Here is a 23,311-nt window from a genome sequence, read left to right on the forward strand (position 1 = left end):
TAAGGTGGTGCGTTAAGGACGCAGCTATAAGTTAGAGCGAGAAAGAAAGTCGCTGTCCGATGCGGTAGTGTATTAAGGCTTTAAAAAAAATTTGTCAGACTGTCATGTTTGTTTACGGTGAGGAATTAAAAAAAATCGCTTGGAATTCGCTAACTCTTGTTTCTGCTCTTTTCTATCTAAGCACGTGGTTATCTGATCACGGTCTTTCATTGTCAGCGGAAAAAAGCAGTGCGGTTATATTTACTAGAAAACGTTATGTGCCGGAAGTGAATATTTTGATCGAGGAGGAAAATGTCAGGATAGCAGATGAGGTAAAATTTTTAGGCATTATTCTTGATGACAAGCTCCTGGGCGTAAGCCATCTTCGTTACTTGTGTCATAAAGTTGAAAAAAATATTAATATCATTCGTCGTTTGTCCGGAGTAAGGTGGGGTTCACACCCGTATTGCCAGAAACTTTTATATAATGCAATTGTTAGGAGTCATTTTGATTACGGCAGCATTATCCTGGAACCTTGCAACAAGAAAGCATTAAGTAAATTGGACCGTATACAAGCAAGATGTCTTAGAATAATTGTAGGTGCTATGAGGTCTTCTCCGACAATTGGCCTTCAGGTCGAATGCTTGGATCCTCCTTACTACTTGCGAAGACAGTTCTTAGCGGACAGGTTTTTATTCAAGACGCTCCAGACAGCGTCCCATCCACTTCTCCCAATCTTAGAATCCTTACAACAACTTGTAGATACTTCTCGGTACTGGGCACATAAAAGCCCTCCCTTATTGGTTAACAGTTATAAAAAGTATTTAGAGTTACCGACTCGGATTTTTCAAAATTACAAAAACCCTCTTTTCGAAACAAGTTATGATAGTCTTATATACCAGCCAAATGTCATTTTTAGTTTAGGCATATACAAAGACCAAATAGAAGCAGATAGTATCTTTAATACAGTAATATTAAATCAATATCCAGATCATTTGACTATTTTTACTGATGCGTCCAAATTAAATAACAACGGTCCAGTAGGGTCTGCAGTGTGGATTCCCAAATATAAAATTATTTTGAGCTTTAAACTTCCTCCTGGTAACTCGGTATTTTCCGGAGAAGCAGTCGCATTGTTGGAGGCCGTGTCTTACATTTATTCCCACCACCTTAATAAATCCATTATTTTAACTGATTCGTTGAGTTGCTTGCAAGATATAGTCAAAAGGCCTTTTCATGCTAAAGAAAACTTCAGCATTACTTTAAAAATCAAAGACGTGCTTTACAAATGTCATTTGGAGAATATTCAGGTAATATTGGCGTGGATTCCAAGTCATAGCGGAATAACAGGCAATGAGATAGCTGACCAATACGCTAAAGAAGCAATAACGATTGGCAACCACATGTATGACCGATGCTTTCCTCGCGACATTAAGGCCCAAGCTCTGACCCACTTGCGGGATGCCTGGAACACCCGATGGCAAACTACCCAACTACAGATTGCTAAACATTTTCGCAGTATCCAACCAGATATTCTCCATAAGCCGTGGTTCTCTGGTGCACGGAAGTCAATGCCGAAGAACATTACATCAACGATCATTCGCCTTCGACTGGGCCACGTTTGCACCCCCGTTCGCTTAAAAAAGATGCGTGTTCGAGACCACTCTCTATGTGAATGTGGTCTGGCGGAGGGTACTCTCGAACACGTATTTTGGGATTGTAATCGTCTCGTTACCCCCTTATATGACATCCTCCCCCCTAAAATTCCCCGTCCGGTTAACATTAATTTCCTCCTTACATTAGTTACCTCCCCTTTTGTGAACGTCTTAGCTAAACACATAAAAAACAATAACTTGTATTTGTAGTAGTTAGTTTTAATAATGTATGTTTGTTTTGTCCTGGTTGTAGGTAGATCTACATTTGATTCTCATCTGAGTGAACTGCGTCGTGGATATTCACCGGCCAATTGTCTTCATAAAGCACGTGCCTTCCTAAACCTTGACGTTGGCGGAATCATCGACAATATCGATGGAGCCATAACACCCAAAGATTGATTGATTGATTGTTGTGGCACTGACAGCAGTTTGTTTAAAACGCTGTTACGTCATCAAGGTCACGTGCCAGTTTGGAGCGTTTAGGCCGCGAAATTCAAACACGAAACTTATACATGTTTTTTTATTCAATTTTAATGAATATATTTGTTTAATATTTTTTTCTGTAATTATTACGTGTCTATCTACAAAATGAAACCAGTTCCAAAAAATTGTCGACATCCCTATTGGCCAAACGTTCAAAAACAAACAACAATATGAGACTGTACCTCACTAAAGACACATGACTTTGTATTTAGGGGTCGCCGCAGTTCTCTGTCTCTGATTTGCATAAAAATATAATTATAGTTTATGGTTTTAAGGAGTTTGTTAGGTAGGATTCGTCGTTGTATTATATTGCACTTAGTAATTTGCCATAAGGACATGTGCCTTCTACATTATTAATCAAAGTGTATTGCCATGTATTTTAATTTAACCCTTTCAACGCAAATTATTTGTTGGCATTTTTGTGTAGATGTATGGTAGGGTAACCTTTGAGTTGAGTTTTGTTTGACAACTGCAGAATAATATCTTATCTTTCATATTTCTTTCTTTCTCCATAGTAGTTCTTTCTGTTATCTTAAACCAATTACTATACAATTACCTTAAAATACGTTTTAGCCCTTTTTAAATTTAGTATTCGTCTGTTTGTATCGTTTTTATTTTAGAAGTAGTATAGGAAAGCCCTAGGTAGGGACATAAGTAAGCACTAGTTTAAGTATGTACTGGTATCTATTATATGAAACATATAGTATAAGACTATTGAATTTGTAAAGATTTATACAATAAAAGTTGAAAATCAATATTATTCTACTTGTTTTTTTTTGATTAGAAGTATACCTATTAGCTGTTTGTGACAATTGAGACTACTAAAAATGACGTCAAATCAAACTCGTTTGTTTTTCAGAGTTATGTTTAAAATGTGAATGTCATTGATTTCAACGTAATTCCCAAAGTTATGTTATGAGTGTAGATAAACTCTGTTACAATACAACCCTTATTGTACGTAGGTAGGTAGGTAAGTTATCTACTTATCACTTGCCATTTAACCACACTGTTTCATGCCCGCGTCTGGGAGATGGCAGGAACAAATAGTCTGCCAGAGCAGCTAATCACGTAGAAAATTAAAGACTTCATCACTTTTCATGGTCCATGAGAATGCGTGGAGGTCATCAGTGACATGTTCCTAATGAGGGCATTCACGCATGAACATACAATACATACCCATAGGTAGGTAAAATCTAACATAAGTACGTAAAAACAGACCTAAACTCAACATTTGGCTGAAATTTAACCCATAATAGGTATTTAGATATCCTAGTCAGGTATAAACTCTAATTTCCGAAATATTCTCGTTTCGTTAATTAAATTCATTATAAACCTGTTCGTTACAGTTTTGATTTAGGTAGGTAACTAGTCTAAATTAAATTTACTTCTACAATTTCGCTTTAAAAATCTGATACTGATTTGATATTACTCACAGTGGCATCTCGCTCTCATCAACAAGTACGAGGGAGATGCGCTGCAATGCAATTAGTATTAAATCAATATCAATTCAAGATCAGATTGTAGAAGCTCGAACGCTGCTCCTGAGTCTACACCGCTTACAAAGGCAAGTGGAAATCCGTCAGAACTTTGTAGCGCAATTTCAGGGAAGTTAAATTAGTATTTTTAGATACGTACCTACTTGGAATTCTAAAATTAACAAATGTAACTATTCAATTTGTTTTGTTAGGTATTGCTATGAAGCGACATTGACAAGACATGCAACGGTCAAAGATCTAATTATCGCTAAACATACGGCCATACCCATACATATTTACAAATCGATAGCTCGTTAGGCCTCTGTCATTATCATTAGCCTTCGTCTGATCCGTGTTGAACGTGTAGTGAGTACGAGGCTTGCACTGAAAGATTCGGGAATCGCCTATTTAATTATACAATTATGATTCAAATTCATCCTTTTTATAATCGTAGAGGTCTGCTAACTCAACTCAACTGGCAGTTTGATAAAATAAACTACACACTTTTTTTTTTATTTGTTTTCAAAGCGGACTGGCCGTTGACAAAATGGAACAAACACGGGAAAATTTAAGAGCGATGATATTTTACGATTTTAAAAGTGGTTTATCACAAAAATAAAACTTAGATCTGATGACTTCTGTATTTAGGGAGGAAGTTACATCAAAGACGACCATTTATCGCTGGTTTTTTGAATTCCAACGACGTCGTGTGAATTTTAGTGATGATGTGCGTGAAGGTCGGTCAAAATCTGCGGTCACTCAAGAAAACGTCGACGCAGTGCGGAACCTGATTGAGATAGTTCGACGTGTCACATATCGTGAAATTCTGTCATGTTTGGGGATTTGAATGAGTGAAATCCAAACAATCATGCAGACAGAACTTTGCGTAAGAAAAATATTTTCCCGTCGGATCCCACTTACTTGCCGAAGAACCAAAGACGGCCCGCGTCAGTTTGGTGTTGAAAAAAATGAAAGGTTCAACAATGAAACTTTAAACGCAATTTTTAATATCGTATTGGGTAGTGAAACGTGGATACATGCACACGAACCTGAAAATAAAAAGCAGTCACAAGTTTGGATAATATGACAACAAGCTGAAGCCAACCAAGGTTGTTCGCTCTCGAAGCACGGCGAAAAAGATGGTGGCTATTTTTGTGTCGAAGTCCGGTCATATTGTGACTGTTGCACTTGAGGATCGCAGGACAGTTAATGCAGATTGGTTTACAATGGTTCGCCTGCCTGAAATCGTTGGCATACTTAGAAAATAAAACTGTAACCGATGCATCATCCTCCACCATGACAACGCCAGCCCGCACACCGCTCATCAAACAAAGGAGTATTTAACGCATAATAACATCGAATTAGTGGACCATCCGCCATACAAGTCCGACCCAAGTCCTAATGATTCGTATACATTCCCAAAAATTGAAGAAAAGTCACGCGGTCAATAATTCCAGTCGCCGGAAGAGACAGTCGATACCTTCAAAAACGCCATTTTGGTTACTACTACTTTGGAATGGAATAACTAATTTAATACTTGGTTTGAATGTAGGGGAAAATGCGTCAATATGCTAGGAGAATACTTTGAAAAACAGTAAAAGTATTCTTAACTCGATACATTTAGCCATTTGTTCTATTCCCGAAATTTATAGTGCAACCCTCGTAACGTGAGACGTGTATATTTTTCTCCATGTGAGCAAATTCTATAAAGAATTGACAGATAAGAGTAATCAATCGTAATTTGTTCTAGCCGCTCTTCATTTCTATTGGAAACTATTTTTATTCGTCGTTCATCCTCAGCAACACTGAAACTCGTCTTGTCAACTTTAGCTTTTTCTATTGTTAATACTTAAACATAAAATAATCAGAGTCCGACTACGCTGTATGTTATGTACGCTTCATGTTTAGTATTACTCGTACGTCGAGTAGTAGGTAGGTACCTACATACTTTACCTAAACCGCGTTTGAAAGCTGCTCCTATTGGGCGATTCGTCTTTTCGTTTGCTTAGATTAAAATAAAACTAGTTTTCCTTTCTATCTTGCTAGCTCACGCCGAGTCCATACTTTCTGAATTACAAGGGTGAGCAATAAACCCGTACACGGCGGGAAGTTGATAAGAAATTTGAACCTGCAATTTAATTTTAAGTTCAAATTTCTTCACTAAAATATCTCGAGTTATCAACTTCTTCCCGCCGTGTACCGAAATAATCCATACACTTTACGAGAGTCAGGACAAATGACGGATATTTTTTAGTAAGACAAGGTGTAGGCGGCGGCCTTTTGAACTTTATAATATGTCACGTCAAAACTCGTGTGAACTTATCTAGTCACTTAATTATTAACATCAGTCAACTGGAGGCTTATTCATGTAAAACATGATATTTGCAATATGATTTATTATTGCGTCGTATTTTCTCATTTATTTTTATATCTAAGAAGGAAACAAGCGCTTATCCGTGAAGCGAGGAAGATCCTGGCCTGCCCAGACTTGCCTGCGCACGCTGATTTCCGAAACCCTCCCCCAAACCGTTTAAAATCTCGGCACCCTTCATACGATACTGCACGAACTCTGATCAACTGTCAGTTCAACACATCTACAATGTGGGAAAAGGAGTGGAGAGACAAGCCTCCCGAAAGCCTAGGCGCTATTATCAACCCTACAGTGAAACCACCTGGCTTTTTAATGCCTAGAAAAGAATGGTGTCAGCTGAATAGACTAAGAACCGGTTGTGGACGCTCACGAGCGTTCCTGCACAAATGCGGCTGGGTGGAGTCTCCGAGGAGCAGGATGTCGCGCATATCATTCGAGACTACGCGCTACGTAAATACGACGGAGATCCAGCAGACTTGTTCACCCTTGACGGCGACGTTATCCAATGGATGCAGGGTTTAACCATAAGCCTATAAACGACTGACAATATGCCATACGATTAAATAAATTTATTTTTACAAGGGCCAGGGAGGGCAATCCCAAGCCCAGCCGGCGGGGGGTCATGTGTTCCGTTTTTACCATTTTGTCTGCGGTACCTTAAGATGCACCAGTCTTGTTAAAAGTTTCTGCACTTTACCCCGTTAATCGAGTTTACGAGTCCCTCGGTGATTCTATAAGTCCCACGAATGCCTGCAACTCGCAGAGAAAGACTCGAGATAGTTAATTTATTCATTAAATTGTAAAATGTTAACTGGAACTTCAGTTCTGTTAATTAAGCCCGTGCCCGTGCCTGCAATAAACTCTTGCACGGCGAAGTGCACAATTAATACTCGTATGCGACTTAATTAAATTTTATGATAAAAGAACTTTAACTTTTGCGTCAGCAAAAAAAAAGGCCGATGATACAGTGACAGTAAATATTTAGATGTTAGATGTTCAGTACGCATCATATTGTATGTAGCGGATCCCACTACGCATCAAAACTTTCTACCATTTTATTAACATAAAAAATCGGCTTAAAAAATTAGTAAGTATCGTCATAGAGAAAAAAATACATAGAGTGCTCACTCCATACTCAGTTTTAGTACCAAAAAGACTATTAGCATCTAGCATCGAGTAGCGGAACTATCAGTACTGCTACATCTATTGTCAAGTAGCAGTACTGATATTTCCGCTACTCGACGCTAGATGTAGACACTGAAATTAATAGTCTGAACTGATGTATGGAGTGAGCACTCTTGTCTTATTATATTTCTCTATGGTATTGTGTTCATTTTGCGTGTTATTTTTGCGACCTTCGAAGACTAACATATTATTGCAGGTGACTGTACACGGCTTGAGCCGCTTAGCAAAAGCATCCTTCGAGAGCAAACAAATTAGCGGACTTCGCCATCAAATTTGCATAATTTTATGCGATTTTTTTGAGAATCTCTAAACTGTGTTTGTGTAAGTATATATACAAAATGTTACCTGTTTCAAAAGGTTTTCGCGAACCAGAAATGTTTTTTTTTTGCTTTAATTCACTGTGTTTACAAATTAATGTACGTCAAAGAAATTGGCTCACATCCAAAATTAGATAAGAGTTAACGAGTTAACTACCGTTCTTGAGCGTGTGCACATAAAATTGCTGCGTGAAAATTAAAAATCCTAAACTTTGTATAAATCAAAATGACTTGTAGTTGTAGGTACCTACTTAGAGTCGAACCAAGCTAACTCTGCATGACATTTGCATTTACAAAGTGTGGCAATGTATTTTTTTATGAAAATATGACATAATGACACTCCCACATTTCTGTTCAACTCGGTGCAAAGTTCTACTTAATCATGTTTTTATGTTCGAAATAAAAATACTTAGGTACCTACCTATGCTTGAATCAAACAATTATATTTTGATGAATACTAGGTCAAATTACGTTTTGTAGCGAGAAAGAGTTAAGAAATAATCTTTTTCTCTCTCTGTCTTTTTTTCTTTTTTTGTGTCAGTCCCAAAATTGATATTTAAGTAAGTATAACGTACCTAATCGTTATTTTTCATTGTAAAAAGAGATCGTTATTTTAAAACATTTCTTTCATCCATCACAAAAGCAAGTGCTTACCTACTTAGCAAGGTTTGAACGGCTTAAGTCGTCAGCGAGCAAACTAGGCTAGAGGGCTCGAGTTAATCTGACGCGAGCAAAGTCACGGGCAGGGGCAGGGCAGATAAAGATCGCGCTGTCTGGATGGGTCGTTAAACCTAGGGATGGGGTGTTTGTTATCTACTGGGAATATCCCCGAAGGGGCCGGTTCCCGAAAGGATTGTACTCACAAGAGTGGCAAAGGATTTTAATGCAAATCTCGAGTTGTTTTCTGGTGTTGACATGTTGGCTGGTAGAATTGACTGTAATAAGTGATGATTTGCAATGTTTTACAGTTAGTATATTCCTCGCGTTGTTGGTGGGTTGAAAAAATGAGTGTTTTACTCGGTTGCAAAGTTTGTTTAACCCTCGTGCTTTGAAACCTTCGCAACGCTCAAAATTCCACTTTTCGAATCAATAGCTCGCGAGCTAGCTCCACTCGGCGAGTATCAATATTAGCAGGAGGGGTTAAGGAACAACTTTGCCCCTTTGTAAAACAAAATAATTATTTTAGGAAAGCGACTGTCATCTGATTTTTCAACCTCCTAGAGGGCAAACTAAATTCGCAGCGGGTATCTCGAGTATACAACTACACATATGTTAATGATATAATTCCGGGAAATAACATTTATTTGGCACAACCCTAGTTAAACCCTTAAACGGAAGTTAATGGTCTGTAGGCCATCTTGTATGCATACGGACGTTATGAGCCTCGAATATATTATAATATTCATATTACATGAGACGCGGGGCCTTCTTGTTTATGACAGAAAGTTAAAAGAAAATTGTGCGATATATCTAACATTGTCGTTTGTTGCGCGTCGCGTTTAACTTTATACCTGTTGTACTTACTTATTTATTTGTAATATTAATGACGTATTGATACACGTCAGAATTGCAATAACATAAAGTGAATTATTATATTCTTACAGTTTCAGGCAGTATAATTTTTTTTTATTCTATTGTTATGATACCTACAATCTTGACATACATAAGTTGCAGTACGAGTACATCCCACGCACACCAACCAGCGCGAGTAATTCTATCATATCAATATCAAAATAATCTTAAATACCGCTCCTATTTAGACTACACAAAAATCACAAACATGTAAACGTAATTAGTGCAAAATATTGGGCGCCTTTGTCAGCCAAAGTGTGACGGCGCTATAACGTTGACACCATACTCAAATTTCGTGATAGGACTCAAATGTTAGGGCTTGACATAAGAATTTTGTGGATCGATATTATATTTTTAGCCGGCTTAGCACCGGAGCGCCGCGACTGTAGGTATCTACACCGCTAGCTAGATCGACTATCCGTCTTTTTCTAAACAATAAATAACTAGGTATTAAGAGCCAACAGGAGCTAAGATTTAAATATTTTAGGTAAATATACCCGTCTCGCTAACGGAAGCGGCTCCTAAAACTAGTGCGATAAGGACAAGGCGAAAAATCCTGCGTAAAAATATCAAAAATCGAGGTTTCGTACTCGACTGTTTCCTCCTCCAAAACTTAACCAATCGTAACCAAATTTGGAAATCTAAATGATTATGACATTATCTGTGTCGGACCGTTTTGCTTTTTTGACTAATTGATGTCAGTTTTGAATAACACGCCTCTCATTGCGGCATAGTCAATTAGGCCATTTTGGCCATTTTTGAAGGGCTCTAGCGCCTTAAAAAACAAAAATATCAAAAAAAGCAAAACGGTCCGACACAGATATTGACAATATTAATCTGTCTTGATAAAATCATTGCTCTAGCTTCAAAACCCACGGAGGAAACAGTCGAGTACGTTTGTATGGAGAAATGACCACTCCTGTTGGCTCTTAAGTTACCAAATGTTATACCGTTAACCGCGGTGTACAGTATATCTGTTAATTTGAGAGGGACGAGTAGTCTATCTCGCGGGCGAGATACTGTCGCGGAGCTCCTGTGCTAAGCCGGCTGACCTTTTCCACGTACGCGTGTTACTTTCAAGGATGGTCGAATAGCTCCCGTTCTATAATATTATGCATAGCCCGAAATCCCCAATTTTTCCCTCGCTATGGTTCGCCCACGCGAACGACATGTAAATATGTTATTTGCACAGAATTAAGGATTCCGAACAAATTTCAAAAATCTTAACTATTTAAATCCCTAATTTTCAAACAATTTCTAATACTTGTCAAGTTTAGTTTTATTATCGTACATCAGTTTTACATAGATAAAGACAAGTGACCAACAAGTCTACGTGCGCTTAAGTTCGCTTGCCTATCCTTGTTATCCGATAACTCCTGTGCACTGTGGGTGGGCTAATGCTAGAGTTTGTGCGGAAAGAGAAGAGTCCAATACATTTTACGACTCTTCTCTTTCCGCACAGACTCTGTTCGCGTTTTTATCGTCTGTTACCGTGACCGTAACGTTCATACATCTACGTAAATGCAAGAGTGATGCATGACATAGGTACCTAGAAAGCACAAACTTCTTATCCGAAGAAAGCGTTAACATTTTGGAAGATATTATTATATAAAAGTGAAACATTCTGGTTGCAATCATGAAATTCACGCAAAAAATCTCGACGCCTGGTACGACGAGTAACCTTACATGTAAATAACCTTGAATTGCGGAGCCCCGGGGGGCTCCAAATCTGTCCCGAGTAATTTCGTTTTACGGCGCACTGCGAGAGGCTGAGATATGGCAGGAGACGGGGTTATTGCTGGAAATTTAACCAGGGGGCCTAGCCAAGATGACAATCGTTAATAGGAAATACCAATAGAAACTCAAGGGGGGTTTCAGTAAAACGTGTAAGTAGTTAAACTTTTTACTGAAAACCTGTTTACTATTTTTTAAACTAACAACTTTTGGGTTATTTAGACTCGGAATCACGAGGATTATGGGTTAAAACAATGAAAAAAAGTGTCCACAGTTTTTCAAACATTTTTTTTGTGACGGTCCATATACAATTTGTTAATCTGAAGCGGGCTAAAGATTAGCCTAATCCAATAGTTTAGAGGGTTTACCTACAATTTAATACAGCTACAAAAATACTCCAAGTCTTTTAGAAAAATATGAGTCTACATTTGTAGAGATAAATACTGTTTAGGGGCATGATATGTAGTTACACGAGTGTAATAAATTAAGGTTCTCCCTGACGCGGAGTAGACCCAAAAAGTGGAATACCCGTATGTAGGCGGGGGTTAACTACGACAAATCTGTTGGAAGATAGAAGCTTATTTAACTTTTTTAGGATTTGGCGGCCCTGCGAATATTTCAAACACAATAATACTCCAATGGTTGAATCAATTTTGCAAATTGATGTTAATTTGATCTCTTTTAGATATTACTCGTCCGTGCATCTCGCTCGTATATTAGTGTGTGCTGCGAGTAAATAACAAATAGGTAATATGTTTTTGATGTTCGAATGCAGTACTTACAATGTGTTTTTAAAACGTAAACCATGCTTACTTTGCACGGAGAACATGTAAATAGGTCATATTGAGCAACTTTTACTATCAAAACTTATTTTGGCCGGTTAGGTCAACCTATTTTAGTTTTAGGGGCTATCCCATAGTCAAAGTTGGTGCTGAATGTGAATCATCTCACAAGTTTGGTTAACCATTAGAAAATCATCCGGAATTTAACACAAGAAATCTTGTTTGATACAAATGTTCTTTTAAAAATATGTAAACGCTTATTATTCAGATCCTAAAGGCCAACCACCTATTTAAATAAAGTAGGTACCCTATCTATCTAGGTCATTTGTATGAAAAACAATAAACTACGACTGTCGTTTGCACTCACAGCTCTCGACGGAGAACAGGCTCTTGATACCTACAGTGCAACAGATGCCAGCACAACGATACCCCAGCAGGCATAACAGCCGTAACAGCCACAGGAAACTCATTCAATTATCTACCGTATTCTAAAGCAAACAAAGTTCAATTTTGAACTGGTTGTCTGCTGCTATGCGTGTTGAGACAGAATGAGCCGGCCGCTATGTTCCGACATAAACTAAAACTACGAGTAGTGCACTTATAAAAGCTCAGACAGCCTAGCGCGAAACACGAAATTTCGTTATCTGCTTCTCTATCACTCTTATATATTCCAGCGATAGAGATAGCGAAATTTCGATTTTCGTCGTAGACCCTCATGAGCTCGGTTCTGATTTTAATTACTTGATCTGAATCTGTTATAGGTATTTTTGGACTAGAATAGTGACCATTCTGGTCCACTCTCAAAAATAATATTTAATTATAAATAAATAAATAATTAAAAAAAAATAACTTTATTTAGCATCATGTAGCTCATAACTGCTTACAAATAATAAGTGATACAAGATGATCTTATCATTGTACGTAAATAACTTGTACAGATACGTTTTTAAGGTAAATGCAATCATTGAGTAATCTGATCATCTGATCCCCGTACTAGTAAAAACTGTATCACGGTGGAACAGGATTCCCCTTGTCGTTGTTTACATTAATGTTTAATTATTATGAGTAGGACTATTATAACATGATTTTTCTTATCGTTAGATATGTGGGTAAGTTAAAGTTAAACACAATAGAAAAGAATCTGTTGGCTAAAAGAGGGTTGGATTTCTGACTATTGTAAGATTCATTAAAATTTCTAATTATTTGAAGCATATTAAATGAAATAAAGAGTTGAATAATCATTGGCAATCTATAATTTAGTAAGTTTAAAAGTAACGTTATTGATAGTTGACCTTTGTAAAGAGTAGGTAGTTTGAAGAAAGAATAAAAGGACTGGCATGGCGGTTAACGGGCATTCGGTTACGGGCAGAGGTGACGGGAGGACGATTGTGAAGTAAGGATTGGAGATTAAACTGTAACGGAATATTGTGATCAAGAAATATATTGTTGTTATGTAAGAAGGAATTTTTATTACATAACATAACACTTGGCGGACGGGTCTCTTGGGTTGTTGAGCCGTGCTAGCGAACGGTGGTTATAAGACGAGATTATTGTGAATTGGAACAAGACAAGAAAATAAATGGATAGACATCATCCAGGGTGTTGTTATTCTTACACTATATATCTATATTTTAGATTGTAAGTATGGTTAAATAGGTAGTTAGTAGTAGGTAACAAAGTAGTAATCAGCCATAGCGCCATCATCAACTATCTTTCACCGGCTTTCGTCTTTCGTTTATCCATAATTAAGTAAGACCAAGTAGTCCCTCTGCGGACTACAACAGGTGTGTCTCGATTGAGCCTCGTAAATGTTTGCCTTCATGAGTTGGCATCTTGTACGGTGTACTTATTTATAGTCGTAGCCACCTAATAATTGTCCATGTCATAATCAGATATTTGGACTTTATTCCACTTTCTCGTATTTCACTTGCCGCTTTCTTTGGTCGTTTTATTCTTAGAGATATTACACTGATGTACCTAATTTGTTTTATTAATTGCCATTAGTCCGACACCTGTCCCCGTTTTAAAAATCTTTTAAATATTATAGTCTGATACGCGTCAAAAGTAATACCATTCTCTAATAGCTTAACAAAAAGATGTAATATAAGCATGTAGAACATTTACAGCGCGAACTATAAAACTATACCGATACGAGTATAACTAGCAGCCATATTCGAACTTTAAGATACGTCAAATACTAGAGATTGAAACGATATGGATTGGATATGTCAGTGTCAAACAAGTGTCAAAAGTGACGCGTTTGCTTGAAGAAACGTCACTTTGAACACTTGTTTGACACTAACATATCCATTCCATATCGTTTCAATCACTAGTATTTGACGTATCTAAAAGTTCGAATATGGCCGCATATATATTTGGAAAATAATCTCAGGATGGGAGATACATTTTAGACTGTCCCAATTTATCTGCAATGTCACCGAATTAGTCCGCAACGTCACCGAGGTGGCGAGGTGGCGCGGTGGAGTTACACGCGGTAATTATCAGCCACGAGCCCACCGCTGTTTACACCATCACTCATTCTGATTTATCACGAGTGAGAGGAGCTTGGTGGATTATTGAAATTAGTAGATGCGGGTCGACTTTCACACCATTAGACATAGGTAAATTGTGTCATGATATGACAAATTTTTGCCAGAATTCTAAAACGGGAGAGTTGTGTAGGGTATGAAAAAATCCATTCATTCAAACTCTAACTCAAAACGTTCACAGTAATTACACCACGACGTGTTGAAATGCATTTAAATAAAACTACAAAAAATTAAGAAGGTACCTACCTACGGCGCGATTCGGGAAATGAATTAGAGATTCACTAGATATGAAATAGTAAAGATATGTGACGTTCCACGCCAAAAGGTACCTTATGGCAACTGGCGCTTACGCCATTTATTAACGCCGCTCCAATATTCAACCGGGGCAAAGGTACCTTTTTAGGGTTCCGTACCCAAAGGGTAAAAACGGGACCCTATTACTAAGACTCCGCTGTCCGTCCGTCCGTCCGTCCGTCCGTCCGTCTGTCACCAGGCTGTATCTCACGAACCGTGATAGCTAGACAGTTGAAATTTCCACAGATGATGTATTTCTGTTGCCGCTATGATAACAAATACTAAAAACAGACTAAAATAAAGATTTAAGTGGGGCTCCCATACAACAAACGTGATTTTTGACCGAAGTTAAGTAACGTCGGGCGGGGTCAGTACTTGGATGGGTGACCGTTTTTTTGTTGATGGTGCGGAACCCTCCGTGCGCGAGTCCGACTCGCACTTGGCCGGTTTTTTCCGTGGAACGTCACATATCTTTAGTATTTCATATCTAGTGCATCTCTAATTCATTTCCCGAATCGCGCCGTAGATTGGAAAAATCATCAAAACTATGAAAAACCTCACTAGTATTTTACACTTACGGGTATTGACATTCTAAATGTCGAACTACAGACTGATATGAGAATATTAGAATAATATCTGAATAATGTCATTCAGATATCGTGCATTTCGCTCATACTATAAGTTATGTCTTACCCTTATCTATAATTTTGCTCATCATTTCACGGTGTATGCCTTTGAGCATATATTTATACGGAGACGTATTAAATAAGGAATGTAATTAAACACCAAATATCCTAACGGCTGGCAGGCTATTGCGAATTAATCATCAATAATTGATTCGCAATTATTGCGGAATTGATCTGCTATCGACAAACCCCTAGTTAGTTGAGTTTGAGGTTTGTCTAAGGTCTAATCCCTATAAGAAATTTCAGTAAATTGAGTAAATGATAATTGATAAAGAACGGTAGAGTTCACACTTATTTAAAGTGTTTCACTTCACACTTCTTATTGTGTGTCAAATCTCGATAGACATTGCAACGCAGTTTGTTCGTATAGTTACATTTTCGTATTGGCAGGCTTTATGGCCTTTATGTATGTATACGAGATTCGCCTCCAACTGACAGCGAAGCTCGAGGCACGTGTCTTATTAAAAAACTTGGGCGCGCCAACTCCTGTCAACTTTCTTACGGGGCTTGGATTGCGCCGGGCGCTCGGCATTCCATCCGAAGGCCTGCCGCGATCACCCAAATCGCGGGCATCTTTCTCTTTCACTCCAATTAAGGCGTAATTAGAGTGACGGAAAAAAATGCCCGAAATTGATTTGATGTGAACTCCTTCAGTAGGCGCTTGTGCTACGCCGTAGCTCGTAGCACGCTTCGTAGGCACCAGCAAGTCTGTTGTAGTATGATGTGGCTGGCTATGAGCCTATTTGATTTTTTTTAATCAAAGAACCCGACCCAGAGTTAACAATTCGTTATAGTTTTGAACTAACTGGTCTTGATACTGACTTTTCCATCATTTCGTATGCACCAATTAGTGTGGGCAATCTTCATTGTCGTATCAAAACCATAAAAAATCACTACGCTAGTATAGAACAAAGTCGCTTCCCGCTGTCTGTCTGTCCCTATGTAAGCTTAGATCTTTAAAACTACGCAACGGATTTTGATGCGGTTTTTTAATAGATAGAGTGATTCAAGAAGAAGGTTTAGGTATAATTTGTTAACCCGTACAAAGCCGGGGCTGGTCGCTAGTTGTTAAATAAGCTAAATTGCTATGCTAAGGCCCTCCCTACCTCGAATAACGGAAATACTTTATGTGCTTTTCTACCGTTCCTGCATATTCGAGCGATAGAGAGGCAGATATCTATACAATACAATTTTCCTTTTCGCGGTTAAGCCTCTGCTTTCAACGCATAAACATACCGAAAAACTCATGAAAAGCATAATGAACATGAATTGAAATAAATGTCATATACTCAGAAAAAGTGACCCAAGCCTCTAGTGCCCCAGGCTGGAATCGAACCAGCTTCCTCTGCTATCGCGGCAGGTGCCTGTTTACCTATCGGCCACCGGGGGACAGCGGCATAGGTCGAATTCTTTTTCTGAGTATATGACATTTATTTAAGTTTATTATATGTATAGTACTGTGACTACTCGAAATAATAACAAATTAAAATATTTTCTGAAAATAATTTAATTTGTTCTAGTATGTGAACATGAATTGTGCACTGATAAACTGCATGTTTGAATTTCATCATACAATGGAATTGATTAAATTATGCAGGAGTAGGTACATTCAATCATACATGTAAATACAACATGGCTAACATAAATAATAAGCGCGTATAATAATACACTCAAGTGGTTCCTTGCTGGCTTTGTGTTTGACATTCTTTTATAACGTGTGTCTTCAAACAATCTCTGGGATCATTACACACCATTATTTGCAAAGGATTCCACCTTTGAAGTACATTATATTCTTGTGTTCCACTCAAGGGTATGATTTGATTTTCATATTATTATTATTTGACATTTTGTGAAATGATGATTTTGGTTTATGACTCTTAAATTTGATATTACAATGCTTTTCGCGTGCTTATTGTGCATTGTCATGCATGTAATGTGAAATCAATATCGAAACAAGTTGAGAGTTGTAAACTTTACCACCACCACCACCTGGATTGTTTAAATTGACGGAGTTCACGGTTCAGGGGCGTTCACGCTATAATCAATAACAACAAGTAGGTACCTATTAAATAAAGTGTTCCCTTTAATTATCATCATTATATTAATTATGTTCTCATTTTTTGACTTTATATACCTACTGCCGTATTCGAACTTAAAGATATTCACAAGAGACCACACGTACTAGATCCATTCTAGATACGTTATAGTTTAGATTTCAACTAGTTCTCTTTTGCAGCGCAATTCGGGCAACCAATGTCACTTTTACGTTAGATAGAGTTAGATGTGAATTGGATCTCTAAGTCATATCTTGTGGAAATCGTTCAAGAGTATCTCTAGAATCGCGCAAATATCAAATTTGACAGGTTAGATCTTATACATATCGTTATCGTATCTTGGTGATGTCTAAAAGATATCTAATAGATGTCTATTTCAAAATCAGAATAGGGCCCATAGTAAAAGTTATTCAGTATATTCACGACGTACCTATGGCTGAAAGTTGAAAATAACAACTTGTAGGTGCGTGTGAAATGAAGTGCAAGTCGCGCGTGAGATGCGCGCCAAGGCGCCAATCATCATGACGATTCGATTGAAGTCGTATCAGAACCAGGTCAAACCCGTAACAAGTTGTTAAATCTGAATCGGGTTCTATGTGTCTGTCTACGTACATCCATACTTCCATACTAATACTACCTAATACTAATACATATAGTAATTATACTAATACTAATTACTAATTACTGATTACTAATTACTAATACTAATTACTAATTTACTAATTACTAATACTAATTACTAATTTACTAAATACTAATTTACTAATATCCATACTAATATTATAAATGCGAAAGTGTGTCTGTCTGTTACCTCTTCACACTTAAACCGCTGAACCGATTTAGTTGAAATTTGGTATGGAGATAGTTTGAGTCACGGGGAAGGACATAGGGTAGTTTTTATCCCAGAAATCACCCTTTAAGGGGGTGAGAAGGGGGGTGGAAATTTGTATGGGAAATCGATACAAAGCAGATTGGGTACAAATAAGCTGCCCAAATTACTAACTCCACTCAGACGAGGTCGCGGGCAAAAGCTAGTAATATTATAAAAGGAAGTCTGTCTGTCTGTTACCTCTTCACGCTTAAACCGCTGAACCGATTTAGATGAAATTTGGTATAGAGATAGTTTGAGTCTCGGGTAGTTTTTATTCCAGAAATCACCCTTTAAGGGGGTGAAAAGAGGAAGGGAAAAGGGAAGTTTGTATCAACACAAAGCAGATTGGATAAAATAAATAGCTACCTAAATTACTAATTCCACGCAGACGAAGTCGCGGGTAAAAGCTAGTATTAAATAAATGTTGCGTCTCTTTTGTGTTTTCTCTGCGGCCTGCTGCGTCCGGCTGCACCTATGTAGTTTAAATATGAATGTTGTCATTAAAAGTGTTTTTCGCAGTAATGGATGTGGTTGTCGTAGTGGAAAGTGAACAGTAGACCAAAAGCCTCATGATTTATAAATACTAATGTGCCTACTTGAAATAAACTATCTTTATCTTATCTTTCAATCTGGAGGTCGCGGTTTCAAATTCTGTACGGAAATAACCTATGTACGGAATATTATATGTATATTTACCACTAGCTCTTTGATGAAGGAAAATATCATGAGGAAACTTGCATTAGTAGTACCTGCATCCGGGAAGAAATTCACAGTTTAGTCTCCAACCCGCATATTGGGACTACAGTCCTTATTAAATATGGCCCTAAAGTTGCCCTACTGTGTATTGACTGTGGCACGCATCATCTATTCATAGTGCGGCCACTCCACAACTGGGACAAGTGCTGCTTGTGCCCGCGGTGAGGGATGGGCCTAAATGTTAACAATTCATATTTATGACAAATTGTTTGAATTACTGTGTAGAGGTGTAGGTGTGTGTATGTTAGAAAAAACTGCGTTTTTGTTTCATTCCGGAACTACAAAGAATTAACTAAAAATATAACACTTATTTCCGTTAGTAAAGTAGGTACAAAGACAGAGTTATGATATTCTCCATAAATCTAGCCGTTTACAATCACGTTGTCTCTGTCTGTAAATTTGACATTTCTGTTTGTTACATTGAGACAAAAATTAACAGAGGTTTGCTAAATTGTATGATTAAGGGAGTCCTTACATACTGTTATGTTCTATTTAAATATCTGAAAAATAAACTAAAAGATTAGATCCTTTGAAGAAGAGACTATAAGATATTATTTTTCTAAGCTTAAGAATACCGTTTTCTGTACCTAAGCAATAAACAAAACAAATAAAAGTTTATTATATTCAATTCAATTCAAAATATACTTTATTCATGTAGGCTTAGCAACAAGCACTTATGAATAGTAATTAGGTATTACATAGGTACATGGTCTTAATCTAATTATCAGAGCAATTTATTGATGTTAATATTATTCCATAATAACATTGGATTATTAAACAGACATAATGACCCCAAGTAATATTAACGTTCGCTAGAAAGCTATCGACAATTTTAAAGCGAAGCTAACAGGCCGATTCGAACGTATACTGACATCAGAATGATATTTGAATGATGTTAGTTAGTTATGGCGCGTATCAGCCGCGCCAATAGGTACATGTACGGAACGGACTAGTACGAGCGAAATCCACAATAAATGAATGCCATCAGTTAGATGTTATTCTGATCTCAGTGTACGTTCGAATTGACCTGTTAACATTATACTCGTTCACACGAATACATACTCACATCACATACATGGTAGTTACAAGACTTACAAGTCGATTATCGCCAGGCGATGGAGGGTAATCACTTGCCAATGAGATTGCGCGCTAACATGAAGCGATACGATACCTATACCCAGCATCTAGGAGCTCGATTCCGGTTTAACAACTTGTTACGGTTTTGATCTTATTTTACCGTTGCTCCAGATTAATTAGAGCCCCGAACTGTACTACTTTTGTAAAGAAGTAAGGGTGAAAAGAGCCCTTTTAAATAAGGGCTTTGTAAGGCTCCAAAATATGGCAGTAATCATTAATAAATGATAAGGGTATATTTACACGATATACTTATTTAAAAATAAAATTATATGTTTTAAATATCATTCTTCCATCTCACAATTTATAAACTAAATTTTAATTTTATTTTTGACCTGTGTGAAGGAATTATATTTGATCCTATTATTATAAACAAAACAAATATATTTTTAAGGAAAGTTATACAAATAATTCTGCAGTGCGATGTTCTTCCGACTCGCATAAACCCCTTGAAAGCCTCCTGTCATCCAAATGCATTGTAATAAACCTCTTAACCTTTCAAAACTTTAAACCTCTTTAAGTAGCGACGAGCCCATAAAACTGAAAGGCAGTTTTCTTTTATACCCCTAGCTTTGATAGCCTTTTCTCGTTTTTATGAACTTTGCAAATGTATGTCTCTTTCTCATCCATTCCATTATACATTAAATAAAAAAGGGGTACCAGAGGGTTGTCAGGTATTCACTTTCACATATCAAATGTAGCTAACAGCATGTATTTTAAACGATTATAAAAGATTTATTTGTCTCGTAGCTAACAAAGTGCAATATTATTTTTAATTTATTTCATATCACATCATTTGTGACATTTTTATCGTCGCATATTCGACACGCACGAACAATAACAAAGTTATGATACATTACCTGCAGAATTTTTTATAATAATTGTAAACATAAATCTTGTAAATGTTGAGTAACTACCCGAAGAATATTATGGTCGTGTCAATAATACATGATTTGGACGACTGTGTGACACCGCCCTAAAGGCGGGATTCCATCAGTGTGCGCACTGTGCTGCACATTATATGGCACATTTGATGGACTCACGCGCGTGAACATGAACAAAATGTGCGCGCACATTATGGCAATGTTCGCGCACAACCACGATCTCGTGTGCGCGCACTCATTCCGCACGCACACACGCACAATGTTCACGTACTCAATTATGCTTCCGCTGCCGAATACGAGTCATTCTGATTATAAAAAGATAATATAATAGGATAGGATAATAAAAAGATAACCTATAAAAAATTCTATTAAATAGGAATAAAAAAGCATGATGCATCTCGGAAGATAGCTGAGCTGGTTCAAAATCTTCGGGATCTGGGATTTCAGATATATTTTTTATTTATCAGATTACGTTTCTAGGTGAACATGTTCGTATAAAAATGTGTCCCACTGTACGTATACAAAAATTACATATCTAGCTTCGCCGATGGAGACGAATGCGTAACTCAGTGCGTGCACAAAATGTTCACAAACAAATGTGCTGCACCGAACTTTGGTGGAATCCGATTTAACCTGTAATCCCAGTTTCGAATCTGCCGTTAAAGAGGTTTGAGAGAGATTTATCATTCGAAATTGCATCCGATCTGCAGAATCTTGGCGATAGAATCGTCTACGAAGTCCTCCAGTGGTGAAGGCCCGGATAGGGTTACCAGATACAAATTTAGAATTTCCTGACAAAATTCCTGATTTCCGAATATTTTTCCTGACATTCATATTTTTCACGATGACGGGGGGGAGGGGTCTCTAGCCGTTAGCGATGGCCATCCGATTGAGCCGAGCCGCGCGCGTCGTGTATATGTATGCTTGATTAAAGATTTGTTAATTAATAATTATGAAGTTATTGATAAGTTGAGTGGATCTCATTTATAATTTTTTTACAATGTTAATGATTAATTGATTAATTTAAATAAATAAAAAGGTACTTTATAATAAAGTCTATCAATTCAAAAAAATCCTGACATTTTCGTGTTCCGTCCCCATTCCTGACAAAAGACCAAAATTCCTGACATGTCAGGAAAATTCCTGTTATCTGGTAACCCTAGGCCCGGACCCGAGCCGGCGTCCACAGCAATCCGGGCTAAAGTAAAGTGGGTAACGAACAAACTGGATAAAGGGTGAAAGGTCAAAATTAAAGTAATAATTTACATGGTATATTGTCTATGGTTTTCAAGGGGCTTATTCAGTAATTAAATTAAAGTTTAAGAGTTCCTTTTCAATTTATGCTAACAGCCGCGCTTTGACCGAGTTTGGAAAAAAAGGATATTCAATCTTAACATTATGGGTGTAAGGCGTATAATGGTTTGCCCTTTTAGGGTAATGTTTTTGAACACCTTAACACAACACATATTACAGTCGTACTTAAAGGAAACACTGTAGTGAACAAATTAAATCCATGCACAAGTAAATTAAGTGTAGATACTAGATAGGTATGTGTGATATGTGTCAGCTAGGAATAACCTCAACCCCCGTAGGTACTCTAACTCATACAAACAAAGCCTTCCCAATCCAATTTGTAAGCTTTTACCGCCTAATGCAGTCTGCGGGTCGTCTATAAGACAATCACTGGCATCCGGGACCACATGGCGCACATTCGACAGTCAGTGGGGATGTGTCGTGTTAGAATATAGGGCTGCCTGCGACTTCATCTGCGATGAATTCGTTACACTGGTAACCTCCCTTTATTCCTTAGTTAATATTTCATAACGTTAAAGTCAGTTTCAGCACGTTCAGCATTACCTACATATCGTGACATCATGTATGATGACAAACAGTCTGATTCTAATTTTAATATACCTACATCAAAAATCTAGATACGATACATTTTAATAATACTGAAATTATTAGTTTTTTAGGAGAAAAATAGTTCATAGTAACATTAATATGAGTAAATTAATAATAAAGTTTTTTTTTAAATAGTACAGTTTTTTGCTCTATTAGTAGAATACGAGTACATACCAAACTCAATTTCTCTCCCTGCGATACTTCAGGACAACTTAGCATCAGATACGTCGTCAATATTTGATTGTTTTCACTCTGTTGCTGCATGATTTCATTATTAAATTCATTTATATTTATAAAGTAAGGACGCTAAGCACGAAGAATGTCGTACATTGACCCGCCTGTCCTGTTCCTATCTCTATCGCACGCGCGTAATTATATTGCTGTCCCGCCCATTGGCGGCGGTCAATGCCGCTGTGCGAGCGGGTCAGCATTTCAGCAATGTAATTATTTGCGTGGGATAGAGATAGTAACAGGCGGGTCAAGGTACGAAATTCTTCGTGCTTAGCGATCGTACTTTACCTTGTTTTGGTGAGTCTAGTTATATTTTTAATTTTATCAAAAGCTTCGTCTCATATATATTTTTAGGGTAAACCTGGAGACTTTTACCACTTTTTCCTGTCTTAGCGGG

The sequence above is a fragment of the Cydia amplana genome, chromosome 11 (assembly GCF_948474715.1).
Source record: "Cydia amplana chromosome 11, ilCydAmpl1.1, whole genome shotgun sequence".
In the NCBI taxonomy this organism is placed as follows: domain Eukaryota; kingdom Metazoa; phylum Arthropoda; class Insecta; order Lepidoptera; family Tortricidae; genus Cydia; species Cydia amplana.